This window comes from Vigna unguiculata, unplaced genomic scaffold (assembly GCF_037176805.1).
Source record: "Vigna unguiculata cultivar grain cowpea cultivar isolate G323 ecotype 2 unplaced genomic scaffold, ASM3717680v1 ptg000398l, whole genome shotgun sequence".
NCBI lineage: Eukaryota > Viridiplantae > Streptophyta > Magnoliopsida > Fabales > Fabaceae > Vigna > Vigna unguiculata.
The window spans coordinates 26,245-44,774 of record NW_028197033.1 but is presented as its reverse complement, the minus strand read 5'-3'; the positions used below and the strand labels follow the sequence as shown (position 1 = coordinate 44,774).

Here is an 18,530-nt window from a genome sequence, read left to right as displayed (position 1 = left end):
CTTGTTCACTAATAAATCGACAAATTAAACCCATGTTTTTATAATCAATTCGGTCCCCCGATTGAATCGGGGGCAAACGTCTACGAAAAGATCGCTTGGATTTAATAAAGAGTCGCTTAGGTTTTTCCATAGTTTATTTATTCCTATTCCAAAAATAACATTGATTTAAATAAATATAATTATAATAAAGGATTTGTATTTTTTTTCTTCTTTAGCATATGTTGTTATATAACGACGGGGACATCATTTTCTCAATTCCAATCGACTAGGCGTATTGTGTCGATTCTTGTTAGTAATCTATCTAGAAATACCGCTTTATTCCTTATTTAGACTCTTTTTATCACAACCAGTACCTTCCAAAAGAACACTTACTCGGATATCTTTACCCTTGGACATGACCCTCCTTTGGGTTTTTAATTCACTTATAACTCTTTTCGGATTCGAATCTAAGAATCTAAGAAAAAGATGAAAACAACTAAGATAAGATAAAAAAGAAGAATTCGAAAAATTATGAAAGATTTCGTTCCAATTTAATTGAATCTAGTACAAAAAGAATACAAGGATCTGTAACTATATTTCGTTTCAAATTGCCAGTATTTTCGTTTTTTTAAAGTATTTTTTATGATATTGTTGCCCCAACCTATGGATTTCTGCTTTCACTTTCTTTTTCATAGGAATTGAATTAATAATTCAATTCCATTGAAGCCTGGACCAGATCCCGATCCCGAGTGTCACTCCGAATTTCAATGAGGCCAATTTAATCTTTCGTCTTTATCTTTCCTAAAAAAAAAAAAAAGAAGAGTAGGTTAATTACACATATTTAATATATAATTGGACCTTTCATCTTCTTCACCCCTTCCCGTGTCAATAACTAAAATTAAAAAAAGGGGAATATCAATGCATCTGGAAAAAAACGATTGATCTCTATCAATAGACCCGCCAAAGCCCCGAACCATAAAGTACTTACTACTGGTGCCACGGAAAGATATGTTTTTAGATCTCGCATTTCAAATCCTCCTTTCTTTTTATTATTTAAGTATTTTTTCTCTGTTGATATATATCAACAGAGAAAAATGTGGAAAACAAGACAAAGATTCTTTACAATAACACTATAAACAAATGGAAAAGGGATGTAGCGCAGCTTGGTAGCGCGTTTGTTTTGGGTACAAAATGTCACGGGTTCAAATCCTGTCATCCCTATCCCTAACAATTACTTATTCTATGATATTCCGTATTCTATAATATTCCATATTCTATGAGATGAGCAATAAACCGGGAACCTGTGAAGACGAATTCCAATTGAACATACATACTGAATATCTATATGCAAAATGGATTTGGATCATATAATTTTATGAAAACAAAACGCTCTTAGTTCAGTTCGGCAGAACGCGGGTCTCCAAAACCCGATGTCGTAGGTTCAAATCCTACAGAGCGTGATTCTAGTATTATTCGCCTGATAATTACACTGAAATAATTGAACATTCAAAAGAAAGTCTGAATTTTATCCTTGTCGATTAGGATTAAACTAAATAAATAGGGAATCACAAAAAAAGAGACATTAATGAATCAAAGATCCAACTGATCACCTCGTCGGTATTGTAAATATGCAGTTACAAATAATCCAGCCAAAGTAATAGGAATTAAACCTAACACGATTCCAAATAGAAAAACTTCAATCATTTTTATTTGTTCGAAAAGTAAAAAGAAAGGTAATATAATATCTAGCCTTAAACATAAATCTGTATTGATCATAAATCTCAACGATCGAGAATTGTAAATTGACATAGTAAGGAATTCTAGAATGTCTTATACCAAAATTTACTATTCCTCTCAAAATTACAAATCAAATAAGTCGTATTTTACTAAGACCAATAAATAGAGACGAGGTTATAATTAAAACCGATAGTAAAAAACCGAAATAACTAGTGATAGTGGGCATATAGAAACTAAATGAAATATGTTCGTTCTTTTTATACATATGTTTATAAAGCACTTCCCTAAATTTCCATTTTTGAGAGAAAAAAGAAGATAAAAAATCCTACTTGAAAGATACAATTCAAAATTGGCAATTCCTCAATAAATTCAATTATTAGAGACGAAAAAAAAAAAAAGAAATAGAGTAACATAATTTAGAAATAAATTCCTCATCTGTTACATCTACCCATCCTGTGATTTCAAATCAACATACTTCTTAATCAACTCAGGAATTAAGTAAACTGATCTAATGAAAATATTTAGTATTATTCTATAGATATCCAATAGAATTCTGTTTATATTGGAAAAAGAAAAGAAAAATTATGAATATTCAAACAAAGAATAATAACTCTGTTATTTCATTTTATTTCACTTTGAATTAATGTAGAAGAAAATAGAAAAAAAGATCTTCAACAACCACAAAAAATATATTTATTGATTTGGCAATAATTGAATTATTAAAATAGAAAATCTACTTTATGAATTATCTACTTTATTAATTATTAGAAACCCTTTTCTCATATTCCGATTTTAATGGATCTTTAGTTTCTAATCCAAAACTAATAATTTGAAATGTTAAGAACCTTCCTTTTATACTATTACTCTAAAAATTTAATATAAAAAAAATTTTTATATACCCAAACTTTGCAAAATTTTCTATCGGATTTTTGACTACATAGAGACAATCAATGAAAAAAGAAGAAAAAAATCTAGTACTAAAATTTTACACTGATTGTGAAATTTCATTGCTCTGTTAGAAGAAGGATAGCTATACTGATTCGGTATACTCAAAAGACACCGTTGGTACAAAATGGACGATCTAACAAGGATTCTATTTCAGTAAATTTCGCCTTACTGATCTCGTCTTTTATGGACTCGATCCCCCCCTTTTGACTGTACAAGAATATGTGGAGTTCAAGATGTCTGGAAGCACAGGAGAACGTTCTTTTGCTGATATTATTACCAGTATCCGATACTGGATTATTCATAGCATTACTATACCCTCCCTATTCATTGCAGGTTGGTTATTTGTCAGTACAGGTCTAGCTTACGATGTATTTGGAAGTCCCCGCCCAAACGAGTATTTTACAGAGAACCGACAAGGAATTCCATTAATAACTGGCCGTTTTGATCCTTTGGAACAACTTGATGAATTTAGTAGATCTTTTTAGGAGGCTCCAATGACTATAGATAGGACCTATCCAATTTTTACAGTACGATGGCTAGCTGTTCACGGACTAGCGGTACCCACTGTTTCTTTTTTGGGATCAATATCAGCAATGCAATTCATCCAACGATAAACTTAATTTGAATTATAGAGCTATGACACAATCAAACCCAAATGAACAAAATGTTGAATTGAATCGTACCAGTCTCTACTGGGGGTTATTACTTATTTTTGTACTTGCTGTTTTATTTTCAAATTATTTCTTCAATTAATTAGAATTAATAGAAGAAATAGGAATAGTCAATAATATATATATTAAGAATTCTTTTATCCCATTCGGAAGGATATCATTTCATAATTATCTATGACTGTTTGTTAATGTCTTTAGCATGACTGACTACGTGATTAAATGTGGAGGAAAGTGGGATAAATGGCCGATACTACTGGAAGAATTCCTCTTTGGATAATAGGTACTGTAACTGGTATTACTGTGATCGGTTTAATTGGTATTTTCTTTTATGGTTCATATTCCGGATTGGGCTCATCTCTGTAGTAATCGTATTCTATTTGGGTTTTTGAAATGAAAGTGTAAGAACTGAACAGGGATCCACTCTTTCTTTGACGAATGCAAGTGGATCCCCCTTGAGTTCTTAAGAATTCTAATTTTTTTTCATATAAATGACTACTTCTTCCGATGTTTCAAAAAATTCCATTTCATTCTTTTTTTTTTATTTGTTCACTACATATTATTTTACATATTATTTATATACCATAAAAGATTATCTGGCAGAAAGATTCTAAGTTGGAAAAAAGAGAAACTAAGATATAGGATTTTTCAGGAAGGGATTCAAAAATAGTATTTTATTGATATTTTTAGAATATTTCTATTTCAACACAAACAAGAAGGAATAGGAATCGGACTCTAGGAAAGGACAAAGAAAAAAAAAAAAAAGAAAAAACAAAGAATCCCCCTTAGAGTAACTTTTCGATATTTGAATATATATATATATTTTCTATTATACAGATATTATACAGAATATAATTACAAAAATTATCAAAAAAATTGAGTTATTTTTACGAGTTTAATATGTTGATAAATACGCGGAACTAAAAATTCATTTCGAACAATTGAACCTTCTCAAATTGTTTCTTCTTAAGAACTAAAAAGATTTGTGCTAAAATAATAGATGCCAAGAAGAACAAGAGACCTTGAACACGTAATGGATCTTGAAGTACTATTTCCGCATCCCCCTGACCAAATCCACCGACATTAGGATTACTTGTTAATGGCTGATCAAGTTTGATAGATTCACCTTCTGAAACAAGAAGTTCTGGTCCTGGAGGTATAATATCAATCACTTCACGCTCATCTAATGCATCTACTATAGTGATTTCGTATCCCCCTTTTTCTTTTCGTATGATTTTTTTGACTATACCTGCTGCTGTAGCATTATAAACATTATTATTACTCTTGCTCCCGTCAAGATAAATCTGGCCCCTTCCCCTGTTCCCGCCTACATATATAGGATATTTTAAGAAATGAATATCTCTTTTACTAGCGGGATCCGGGGAAAGAATAGGAAACGTGATTTCATTATATTTCTGACCAGGAACAGGGCCTACTACAAGAATATTTTTTTTTGTAGGGCGATAGTTTTGAAAAGACAGATTGCCTATCTTCTCTTTAATCTCAGGCGAAATACGATCGGGGGGTGCCAATTCAAAACCTTCCGGTAAAATAAGAACAGCCCCCACATTCAAAGTTCCCTTTTTACCATTAGCTAGAACTTGTTTCACTTGCATATCATAAGGAATTCGAACAACTGCTTCAAATACAGTATCAGGAAGTACCGCTTGTGGAACCTCAATATCCACGGGCTTATTAGCTAAATGGCAATTGGCACAGACAATACGACCGGTTGCTTCTCGGGGATTTTCATAACCCTGCTGTGCAAAAATTGGATATGCATTTGAAAAGGGTGCTCGAATTATTATATATATCATGACCGATATAGAAATGGATCGGGTAATCCCTTCCTTTATACAAGAAAAAGCATTTCTAGTTTGCATGGTCTAATCATTGATCCTGAAAATTTCTACAATAAGATTAGGTAGGTCACTCGCATAGTTCCCTATCCAAGGTGGGAACCCCTTTTTTATTTAACTTTTTTTTAAAGAGGGGAAAATGAAAAATTATCTTTTTTAGATAAAAACTTGAAATTCATTGAAGTAAATCGGTTTTTCTGTCAATCATTCATTGAATGATAAATCACTACAAGTGATGGAGATATGCGATTTAAATAACGGAAAATCCAATATTTTAAAATTGTATCTAAAATGACTGGAAAAGTGGACACAAGACCGGATATAATTTGATCATTTTGAGCAAATCCAAAATCTTTATAAACGAAGCCAAAAAGTAGTTCCCACCCATGGGTTGAATGGAATCCTATACATAAATCAGTTAATAAAAGAATAGAAAAAGCTTTTATTGTGTCACTTAAATTATATATAAATTCTCGAACCAAAGAGTTAATAAGAACAAGTTCTTGATTACCAAGAATAGAATAACCGCTTAGAATAAAGAAACAAATTATATTTGTGGAGAAGTGCAAAATCGTATTCATACGATCTTCATTGTGTGTTTTGATTAATTGGATTGTTTCTTTATAAATTCCAGTACGAAGGTTTTGTATATATGTTTTCGGACATTCCTTTAACATGTCATCTAAGAAAAACAGTTCCTCTAATTCTATGAATTTGTTTAGAATACTCTTTTCTTTAATATCATTCAAGAAAATTTCGGATTGACTAGTATTCCACCAATTAATAAACCAAGATTCCAGACTTTTCTTAAATGTGAAAGAGATACACCAGGGCAAAAAGACTATAGATGTAAGATATAGAAGGGGAATGCTTTTTTTTTTTTTCATTTTTCGTCTTTAATGAACTTAACTTCATCTCTTTCGTCAACTCTATATGATAATAACTTTTCTATCAAGTATAAGCTTCATTACAAGTTATAGAGCTTCTAGATAAATTTAGATTGTATTTTATCATTTTTTTTTACTTAAACTTCGGAAGTTAGCCTTTGCCTTCTTTAATTGAGAAAAAAGAATACATAAATCGAATAAGAAATCGAAAGAATTCACAGTCAATTCCAATCCAATGAAGAAAAAAATATTGTTTCGAAAGGATATTAATTGCTAAGATTCGAAGAAAAAAGGATTCTTTTTAGAAATACACCAAGGAGCACTTCGAGTTATGACTATAATATTCAAATTTCGAAATCAAAAAATGTCCCATCTATAAAAATAAAAATTGAAATATTTTGCAAAAAACAGTTTTTTTTCAAAATATTTCAATCGGTACACTAAATAAATAGGACAATTCTGAAACTTTTTGTGCAATTTTATTTCTAGTTAAGTCCAATTTTCATCAATAAAGAAGCGGTACACCTAAAAAAAAAGATAATTCGCCAGCTCTATTTGCAATTTCTAGTGGAGTCAAATTATCTTCAATACGAGTCAAGGGAATAAACCCCTGTTCTATTGTTTCCATATAAACGAGACTCTCATAAGTAAGAGTACGAGTCAAAATACTTCGTTCTTGAACTCCTGTTATTATTCTGATAGATTTAATCTCGTTCATAGGTATTTTGAGAATAATACGACGATTTTTTCCAGGAAATCCCCAACGAAGAAAACATACTTCTTCTTTATTTTTTTTATCGAAGATATCAAAACCACCGCCAATATCCCACAAAATAATCCACCACAAATAAAAACTAATAAAGAGACCCCCAATTCCATAAAAAGCCATCGCGGCCCCTTGTGGAATAAATGGAAAATTACTAATTTCCTGAGAAAAAAGGAAAAGACCCATACCGAGATAACTGGAAATTGCAACCAACAATAACCCCAATGAACCTAAAAAAATGATAAAGGCTGAAAAGATATTGCTTATTTTTCGAGACTCTGTTATAGAATAGATCAGTACTTCTTTTGATCTTTTTTTTAAAATATTCATTACCCCCTCTTTTTCTTTTTAAGAATAATAATTGTGGAATAAAAAACCCCAGAATTTTACTTGTTTCTAAAGTAATTTTCATCAACTGGCGCTACTGAAATGTAAACCTTTAGGGGGAATTCATCCAATTGCTTCCAGCTCTAAAAAAAAGATCTATAATATTTTTCCCTACTTACCGCCGTATCTAAAAAATCTTGTTTTTTTGAACATAAAGAAATAAAGAAGCCATTGCAATTGCCGGAAATACTAGACCCACTAAAGGAACAAAAATGGAAGGAAAGTTTATCATAAATAAGGGTACCTCGATTTACTATTTGTACTATATCTATTTTTATTTTTGTCGATTTTTATTCTTATTTTTATTAAAAAAGACAGTCTATAATCACTAGAATTCCTATATCTTTATACTTAGTATATAGGAATTCTAGTGATTATAGCTAAGCCGATATATATCAGAATATACCCTTTTATGATTCTTAGTATTTTTTTATTATTCTTTTATTTTATTACTTTGATCCTGTATGTTTTGATTTTGTATTTCAATTCCATAATTTCTTTCCTTTTTAGTCAAAGAAAAGAAATTATGGAATTGCAATAACTCAGTTACAACTCCCTTTAAAAGATTACGCGGTACGATTGAATCAATTAAACCCTTATTGAATAAAGATTCAGCTACTTGTGAATCTTCGGGCACTGTCTTATTCAATGTTTGTTCAATTACTCTTTTACCAGCAAATGCAATATAAGCGTTTGGTTCGCCAATAATGATATCCCCCAACATGCCAAAACTAGCTGTCACCCCACCCGTAGTAGGAGATGTAAGTATCGATACATAGAATAATTTTTGAATTGTTTGATAATAATATAAAGCAGAAGAAATTTTAGCCATTTGCATCAAGCTCAAACTTCCTTCTTGCATACGCGCTCCTCCGGACGAACATACGAGAATAAGAGGTAAAAGTTGATTAGTAGCATATTCTACCAAACGGGTGATTTTCTCACCTACTACGGATCCCATGCTACCTCCCATAAACTTAAAATCCATAATACCAATTGCTACAGGAATACCATTTACTTGACCTGTCCCTGTTTGAACAGCCTCAGTTAATCCTGTTTTTCTTTGATAAGAATCAATACGATCTTTATAAGGTTCTTCTTCTGAATGAAATTCAATGAGATCCAGAGAAACCATGTCTTCATCCATAGGATTCCAAGTACCCGAATCAATCGAAAATTCGATTCTATCTGAACTGTCCATTTTCAAATGATATCCACAGTATTCACAAATATTCCTTTTTGATTTCCAAAATTTTTTATAATTTAATTCATAACAATTTTCGCATTCAATCCACAAATGCGTCAATTGTTCACTTTCATGGAGATTCATATAATTTTCTACTAGAGTGGAATCACTATCATTTGTATCATTCGTACTAGTTATTAAACTAAAACTAGAATTCTCACTTTCACTACAATTTCTGACCTTACCTAAAAAGTAACTATAAAAATAACTGTCATTATATTCGACTATATTACCAAAAATGCAACTATCAACACAGATTTGAGAATGAAAATAACTATCAATGCAACTATTAATATAATTGTTCCAACTAAAAGGAGTATCATACATGGAATGATCGTAATCACTCTTAATAACAGTATTCAGATAGCTAGAAAAAACCCTTAGAAAAGAATGATTGTTGTTAATCTCCAAAGTTTTATTTTCAATATCTAAATATATGGAATAACTGTTCTTCTTATTATCCCTAACTAAAAAAGTTTTATCAGATAGGAAATCCTGTATGTTATCGACACCTACTAAATAATCAAAAGAATTATAACTAGAATTATCACGATCATCCCACCTCTGAATTTTTTTATCTATATCAGTTAAAATTTTGGGTTCTTCGCTTAGACTGGTATTCTCAATAGGACCAAGACTCTCCATTGATTTACTTAATTCACACCTGTATTCGAACTTCCTATTAAGTAACTTAGAATTGAACCACCATTTTTCCATAGAGTTTTTTCCTGTATTTCCATAAAAAAAAATGTATAGTCATTGGATGAAAAATCAAATAATAGAAATATTCCATTTTGAATATTCTATCTCATTTATTTACTATCAAAAAAAAGTATATAAATCAAATAACTAGAATTAATAACTGAAAAAAATAAAGAGCGAGTCAATATTAAAAAGAAATAACAATAAAATAAGAAGAAATATGAAATAAAAAAATCACCTCATAGGGGGGAATCTATTTAAAAGTCCAATTACTATATTTAGTTACTCTTTTTTTTCCTATATTCTCTCTTTTATCTCTATACAATTTTTCATTTTTTTTGAAGATTTATGAAAATTTCATGAATTGTCTGACTATATAAAATTGCATTCTATGATTCTATATAAACAACAAGAAATAAAAAAATGAAGTATGAATATAACAAGAGAGCGGGGAGTTTTGTAAATCTATATACAAATAATCTACACCCCCTTTTTGATTTCATTAATTGAATTTCGTTTGTTGATTCGAGCTAAGTTCTATAAAAACACCTGCCTTTTTTGAAATATGCTGAACAGTTCCTGTAGGTTAAGCGCCCCTTGTCAAGGAAATGAAAGAATAACAGGAATATTGAAATAGGTTTAATTCTTTATAGGATCCACTTTCTGAAGATATCTTCCCTCTCTTTGGGGTCGAACATCCCTTAGCAACAATTCGATAAACAGCTCTTTGGGATAGATATAGATACCCCCCCTCCAAACGTACAGGAAATTTTTATCCCCGTACGGCTCGAGAATATCAAAAATTCTATGTATTTCGAAAATTATGATGTAAAATAGAGCAATAAAATCATCAAATCAATTAAACAATGACTGAAGTATTTTTCTTTCGTATTTTCTTTCTGAAAAAAAAAAACTCTTCCTATTTGTACCTCCATAACACTCAATTTGAAAAATTCTCAAAAAACTAAAAAGAAAACCAAGCAGCAGCTATTTCATTTATTGAGTGGTCTCTACTCCTCTTTCTTGCCCGTATTTCGTTTCTTTATCATTCATTTCTTTTTTCTAAAATTTTTGATAATAGAATTGATGATACAATTTGAAAATGGTATTTCCTTAATTCCCTGATTTTTTAGCTTTTCTTTGAATCTTTGGGTTTAGACATTACTCCGGGAATCTTCAATTTTTTAAAAAAATGGGAGCAACATACCTGTTTTTCTCTGAAAGAATCATAAAAAAAGTTAATTCCTGCGGATAAACTTTTTGATAAAAAAGCAATTTTACAAATTTCAACCATTTTTTTTGAACCTGGCTGAAATAAGATCCTTTCTATTTTTATAAAATAAACAGACTTATTAACTTTTTAGAATTTATTAAATTTTAGATACTTGCTCCCGAGAAATGAATAAATTCGAGTTCCATCATGTACTATTTACATCATTAATCCCTTTCCTGTCCCAAAAACAAAAAAAGGGGTCTAGTGGAACAGAACAAATGATGTCAAGTCAAGATCATGTTCGTTTGTAAAATACTAGAAAAAATGGCGGATATCAAAATCCACCCCTAATTTAATCATGTCTTTCAAGCCGCACGTTGCTTTTTACCACATCGTTTCAAACGAAGTTTTACTCTAACATTCCCTTAGCTTAGATCCAGTATGTAATTATCGAATCGTGAATAGTGATTGATTCATTCGCTACATAAGAATCTATCCTTTTTTTTACGTTTCGGTTTTTCTTATATATAATGAAAACCTTTTTAAAAGTAAAGACATAAATGAAAATGAACTTGATATTCTAGCAATATATTTTCTACTCTATTCTATTTTTATAATTTGTAAAGTAGAAAAATGATAATTTTTTTTTTCAAAAAAAGGAGGGTCCCTTTTAATTATGCGATACAATCTGTATTCAAATATGATATACATCCTAAATAGATATGCTCTGGGACGGAAGGATTCGAACCTCCGAATAGCGGGACCAAAACCCGTTGCCTTACCGCTTGGCCACGCCCCATTTTCCATTTTACATTAATAAAGACTATTATTGATATTGGTTGTTCGTCAATTCCAGTTCAAAAATTTCTATAAAAAAAAAATTTTGCGACTAGTATTTTATATGCGTATCTACATATCTATCTATATCTATAAATGGATATAGATAGATAGGATAAAACTAAATTGATTGATCATTACATACAATTCAATTAAGATATTATATAGAAGGAAGTATGATTTCTTCAATTTTTTTGATTTCAGAATAAAAAATATTTTGAAACTGGAAAAGTTCAAATAAAAGAAGGATTCTCGAGATTCTTATCTTATTTGATTCATTTTTTTACTTTTATTCATAACTCTTTATTTTCCTTTTTATTGTATTATGTATATAATGCAATAAAATTGAAAATTAGAATGAAAAAAAAAAAACAAAAATAACTTTTATTTTTTTTAAAGAACAAAATGTTTGTTATGCTTAATATCTTTAGTTGGATCTGTATTTGTATTCACTCCGTCCTTTATTCCAGTAGTTTTTTTTTGGAGAAATTGCCCGAAGCCTACGCTTTCTTGAATCCAATTGTGGATATTATGCCAGTAATACCCGTACTATTTTTTCTTTTAGCTTTTGTTTGGCAAGCTGCTGTAAGTTTTCGATGATATTTTTAATTTGAATAATGTCGTAAAAAAATTCAGAATTTTTCAGAAAACTAAAACTCGAACATTTTAACAATTTATAAGATCAGATAAGTCTTACAGTGTGACTTCTGGATTCCAATATTGAAATTTTTCAATATATAGGAAAAAAAGGGACCTTCTCATCATTTACGTTTTTTGAATTGAAAAAACCTAATCCGATTATTCGATTGGAACCCCTCACCAATCGAATACCTAGATTACAGAAAAAAAGGATTTTTGGTCAAAAGAATTATTGATAATTTGTAATAAAATAATCTACTCTTACTATCAATTCATTTTCGAAACTCATATATATATATCTCCTCATATCCTAAAAAAACTTCATTTTTTAGAAACTTAGTATCTTAGTATTAAAAGAAACAAAATATGTTGTAATATAAGAGAATCTATTCTCTTTCTTTGTCGTTTTTTAATTATCTTGGAGATTTCATAATGCTTACTCTAAAACTTTTTGTTTATACGGTAGTGATCTTTTTCGTTTCTCTTTTCATCTTCGGATTCCTATCTAACGATCCAGGACGTAATCCAGGACGTGAAGAATAGAATAAGAAAAAAGTGGATTCTGTGTTTTCTTGCTTGTGCGGAATTTTGAAATATTTTTAGGATTTTCTCTATTTTAACATCTTTAACTAGTAAATAAAAAAAACAAGTTCAAAAAAAAATACCAAATTATCAACGGAAAGAGAGGGATTCGAACCCTCGGTACAAGAATTTGTACAACGGATTAGCAATCCGACGCTATAGTCCACTCAGCCATCTCTCCCCAATTGAAAAAAAAAAGAATTACTTTGTTTATGTTATATCACATAAACAAGAAGAACAAAAAGGGAGCTTAAAAAAAAAAGAGACTTGCTTTTTTTTTATTCTTTTTTATCTTATCTATCTTTTTTTTATTATTCTATATATTTTAGTTTTCTTTTTTTCTTTTTATACAGCCAATGAGCCCGGCCAGTACCTAGTCGGGCTCTTTTTCTTTTATTCCCATGAATATTGAAGAAAAATTCTTTATTTGAATATATTTTATTCGAAAAAAAAATATTTGTAAAAATATTTGTAATTAAAAAAAAAATAAGAGATACGGATAGATTCCTATGAGATAAAACCAAAATAAGATAATATAAAAATGTTCTCTTTTCTTACTCCCTCTCTTTTTTCTGGTAACGTAAATTGTATATATATATAACCTTCAGCAAAATAAAAAAATGAAAATTATCCCGTTTTTCAAATTTCATTAGAAGATTCTCTAATGAAACATGTCAATACTCGACTTATTAGAATATTATGCCTCCCATTTCTTTATTTTGTCTGATTGCTTTGTTCAACAAAAGATACAATAATGATATTGTAGCGGGTATAGTTTAGTGGTAAAAGTGCGATTCGTTTCAAGGACCCCCCAAAAGTTAAGGGATCCCCCATTTGATTCATATGCCGATCAAAAACTTTATTTTTTACTTAAAGGGACTCCTTTATACCCCTCGATGAATTATTTGCGGTATAATATACATTATTGTAATTTGTATACAAGAAGAATCAAATCGAATTTGACAAATTGAGTTTTAAAATTATGAAACATAAGTTTTTGGAATTGGATCTATAATCCGAATTTTTTGAGTATTACTAAAGGATCTATGGAGAGAAATATACAAAGTTTCTTTCTAATCGTAACTAAATCTTCCATTTTTTTGCATAGTAAAAATTGAAGCAAAATAGCTATTAAACGATTCTTTTAGTTTACTAGAGACATCGACATTTTTTTAGCTCGACGGAAATTTTCTTCTTTTCCTAAAGATTTTCTGAAATAGAAATAGAGAACGAAGTAACTAGAAAAAAAACATAGATTGTTAGAATATTGCTCTTCTAGAGGGATCATCTAAAAAGCAAGATATTTGAAACCTATTCATACAAAAAGGCTGACATAGATGTTATGGGTCAATTTTTTTTATTGTCCATCTCTTCATTCCGTAAAGGAGCCGAATGAAACAAAAGTTTCACGTTCAGTTTTGAATTAGAGACGTTAAATCAAAATGATGAATCAACGTCGACTATAACCCTTAGCCTTCCAAGCTAACGATGCGGGTTCGATTCCCGCTACCCGCTTCTATTTTATTCTATTTAAATCTATCTTTTTTCTTCGAGAATGAATCTAGAATTCTTAAAGAATTTGTCAATTCTTCATTTTCATTTCTTAATTTAGTTTTAGTTATATATATTCAATTATATTCAATTGATTTTTCTTTTTTATTTTTTTTTTCTTTTATTCTAAATATTTGATTTATTTTATTTTTATAATTTCTAGAATTCTTTATATTTGTTTGATTCTTTAATCTTTTTAATAAGGTTTAGTTAAAAAGGTTAAAGAATCAAATATAAAATAGAAGCGTCCATTGTCTAATGGATAGGACAGAGGTCTTCTAAACCTTAGGTATAGGTTCAAATCCTATTGGACGCAAGTTGTTTGCATATCTAATTTCAACCTTGTCCTTCTATTTTTTTTGATTTATTACATTTTGATTCGAATTCATTATATATAATATTCAAATGAAATAAAAACATATTAAAAGATACTAATTATAAAAATTGGAAAATTGAATTACAAAATTATTTAATGATTCATCAATTTTTTTCTACTTGTTCCTGGAATAAAAAGAGTTCCATCTGTTCTTTAATAGCGTCCTTTAAAAGGGCTTCTGCTTCCCCAGTGAATGTCTTGGTAGAAGATATGATTTCTTTGAATTGAGGTTTATTCGTCTTTAAGTAAGCACGTAACTCAACAAGAAATTTCCTTACCTGTCCAATTTCTAATGAATCAAGATAACCATTCGTTCCGGTATAAATAGTTACTATCTGTTCTTCCACAGTAAGAGGAGCTGATTGGGATTGTTTAAGCAACTCGCGCAATCGTTGACCTCTTGCTAATTGATTTTGAGTAGCTTTATCTAGATCAGAAGCGAATTGTGCAAAAGCTTCTAATTCTGCGAATTGTGCTAATTCCAATTTTAATTTACCAGCTACTTGTTTCATGGCTTTGATTTGAGCCGCCGATCCAACTCTGGAAACTGAAATACCAACATTAATAGCGGGTCTTATTCCAGCATTGAATAGATCGGCCGATAAGAATATTTGGCCATCTGTAATGGAAATTACATTCGTAGGAATATAAGCTGAAACATCTCCCGATTGAGTTTCAACTATTGGTAAAGCAGTCATACTTCCTTCGCCTAACTGAGAACTTAATTTAGCGGCTCTTTCCAAAAGACGCGAATGTAAATAAAAAACATCCCCTGGATAAGCTTCGCGACCTGGTGGTCTTCGTAATAGAAGAGACATTTGCCGATAAGCCTGTGCTTGTTTGGAGAGATCGTCATAAATGATTAAAGTGTGACGTTCACGGTACATAAAATATTCAGCCAGAGCTGCTCCTGTATAAGGCGCGAGGTATTGTAATGTAGCTGGAGAATCCGCTGTTTCAGCTACTACAATAGTGTATTCCATTGCTCCTCTTTCTTGTAAGGTAGTCACCACTTGAGCCACAGAAGATGCTTTTTGACCAACAGCTACATAAACACATATTACATTTTGTCCCTGTTGATTGAGAATTGTATCTGTGGCTACTGCTGTTTTACCTGTTTGTCTATCTCCAATAATTAATTCTCGCTGGCCCCGTCCTATGGGGATCATCGAATCAATAGCAATAAGTCCTGTTTGGAGAGGCTCATATACCGAACGTCTTGAAATAATACCGGGAGCGGGAGATTCTATTAATCGAGATTCCGAAGCTGAAATTTCTCCTCGACCGTCAATTGGTTTAGCCAGGGCATTTATAACACGACTCAAATAAGCTTCACTTACAGGTATCTGAGCAATTCTTCCTGTTGCTTTTACTGAACTTCCCTCTTGTATCAGCAAACCATCACCCATTAATACAACACCAACATTTTTTGATTCCAAATTCAAAGCAATGCCTATAGTACCTTCTTCAAATTCCACCAATTCACCCGCCATTACTTCATCAAGACCATAAATACGAGCAATACCATCGCCTACTTGAAGTACGGTACCAGTATTTACAATTTTTACTTCTGTATTATATTGCTCAATGCGTTCACGGATAATTTTACTAATTTCATCTGCACGAATGGTTACCATGAAAATATCTTAAATTTATTTTTTATAAGAAAAAAATGATGCCTATACTCTATTGTATAATAGAAAGCCTAATCAGTTATTTTTTTATTTCATCATCCCAAACATGCCAATATTAGCACTAACAGTACGTAAATGTAACTCGTTGTTCAAGCAACTATTTAGAGTTCCTAGAGCTCCCTGTAAGGCTTGTTGTAAAACCCGCTGTCGAACTTGATTAATAACTCTTTGTTGTTCAAAATCAATAGCTTCGTTTTTGTAATTTTCTAATTGTTCCAAAGTCGTATAAATTGAATTAATTAAATTCAATTTTTCTCGTTTGATCTCAGAATAGCCATTCACCCGAAACAGATCTGCTTCTGTTTCAACTTTCCTTAAGCGGGCCTGGGCTTTTTCGAGCTGTTCAATGGCGTTTTCCTGTAATTCTTCTGAGTTTCGAATAGTTCTCCAGATTTTCTGTTTTCGATTATCTAATAAATCACGTAATGAAAGTAGACTCTCTTTCCATCCATTTCAAAATGTCTATGATCTCTTCCCGAACCAAACATGAATCTTTCGATTCATTTGGCTCTCACACTCAATTACTTATCGGAAATTTACCAATTTTTTATGTAATGAGCCTATCCTCTCTTCTCTATTCAAAGTGAAAACAATTACCAATATAAGACTAGAATATTCGGAGGACTCTTTTGACCAAACAAATATATGTCAACAAAGTTGTTTTTTTATTCAAATCCAAAGACTTCTTTTGAATTTATACATAGGTCATCCATCGATTACGCATCGTACAAAGGGGAGGTTTAAATTCACCCGTTTTTTATTTCTCGCCATAAATAGGATTCAAGCCATTTTTTTTATCGACATGAGTGTTTTATATCGAAAAAAAATCGAATAATTTTTTTGAAACCGTTTCCTTTCTGTATTAATATAGCGGTAGAAAGAGTACTACACTGCGTATAGACTTCAAACTCTTTTTAACCATGGTAATAGTCCAAAATTTTTGGTAAATAGAGAATCAAAGTGGATTACCAATAAAGCGCGAAATGCTATGGTTCTTTAAGATTTTTCTTAATTTATTCAAAAAAGAAAATGAATTCAGAAGTAATTCGCGGGATTCTGCACATTTTCTTAATTCTAACTAAACTAAAAAGTGCAGTTTGGTTAAATCCAATTTATTCTTTGAAATAAACAACTCGCACACACTCCCTTTCCAAAAAAAACCAGTAGACCTAACACTACACTAAGATTTATTGGATTTGTTGCTAAAATATCGGTATTAAACACGAAACTTCCGGCGGATGGCCAGGAGCCCAAACAAAGGAAAGAATCGGTTATATTTTTCATATGATCTCATCTCCTCTTATGAATAGACTAATTATCTTTCTAATATTCCTATTAGATAGATAATATAATAATCTAATTGGAATATATAATTATAGAATTTGATATAATTTGGATTGGTCAATCAATTGGAAGATTCCCTAAAAGAATGATACTTCTTAGAATTAGATACCAGTTCTTTTATCAATTGCAAAATCTATCTAGTTTGAACACTTTCAAAAAATTATCTTAAAAGAAATAAAATAAAAGAGGGGTTCATTGGACTAAACAAAAAGAAGAAAGAGGGTGAATAAGTATGTGAATACCTTTCAATTAGTCCTTCTCCTGTGTTCTTATCCGAACAGATAAAGAATTGTAGGAGTGAATTATTAATATAATTCGAAAAAGGAAGTCCACATATGTATTTTTATCTTTTTAGGATTAAACAAAAGGATTAGCAAATAAAAGTGCTAATGCTACAACCAGCCCGTAAATTGTTAAAGCTTCCATAAAAGCCAGACTAAGTAATAAAGTACCCCGTATTTTTCCCTCTGCCTCTGGTTGTCGTGCAATCCCCTCTACAGCTTGCCCTGCGGCAGTGCCTTGACCAACCCCAGGTCCAATAGAAGCAAGCCCTACGGCCAATCCAGCAGCAATAACAGAAGCGGCAGAAATAATTGGATTCATGAGAATTTCCTCGTAACCTACATATAAAAGAAAGAAATAGTTAATGATATAATCGACTAATAAATTCTGACTTCATTTTTCAATTACCAAGACTTTTTCAGTTAAAGTAATTAATAAAAATAAGAATTAAAAATTGAAAATAATAGTTATTAAACGAATTACTTCGAGATTTCTTTTTTCGTCTCGAACTACATAGTTTTGGGGGTGAATCTGTATAATCTTTGTTCTTCTCTTACCTTAATTTTGGAATCATTCTTTGAATTCTTCGTTTTTTTATACAATTTCTTTAGTTTTTTAATTTTCAATTCACAATTAGAGCTGAAACGCAAGGACTTTGCTTTTCTATCCCTATAGAAATTGACAGTAATAGCGAGGCCTTTTTTATATAGAAAAGATTAGTTATTTCAGATATATGGTTAGTTCATATAAAACTAGTTCATCTATAATATCATATCACATATACATAGGTTTCTTCTATGCTGTAAACTAATTTTCTTTGTGTTTTAGATTCA

General features: G+C 30.7%; 3 non-coding genes across 3 annotated transcripts; all 3 read left to right on the top strand.

The window, feature by feature from the left end:
• Nucleotides 1-1,126: 1,126 nt before the first annotated feature.
• TRNAP-UGG (transfer RNA proline (anticodon UGG)) lies at nt 1,127-1,200 on the top strand. Its single transcript has one exon. It is a non-coding gene; the product is annotated as a tRNA-Pro (tRNA).
• A 165-nt stretch (nt 1,201-1,365) lies between these two features.
• On the top strand, nt 1,366-1,439 carry TRNAW-CCA (transfer RNA tryptophan (anticodon CCA)). The gene has a single exon. It is a non-coding gene; the product is annotated as a tRNA-Trp (tRNA).
• A 12,806-nt stretch (nt 1,440-14,245) lies between these two features.
• On the top strand, nt 14,246-14,317 carry TRNAR-UCU (transfer RNA arginine (anticodon UCU)). Its single transcript has one exon. It is a non-coding gene; the product is annotated as a tRNA-Arg (tRNA).
• Nucleotides 14,318-18,530: the final 4,213 nt, after the last annotated feature.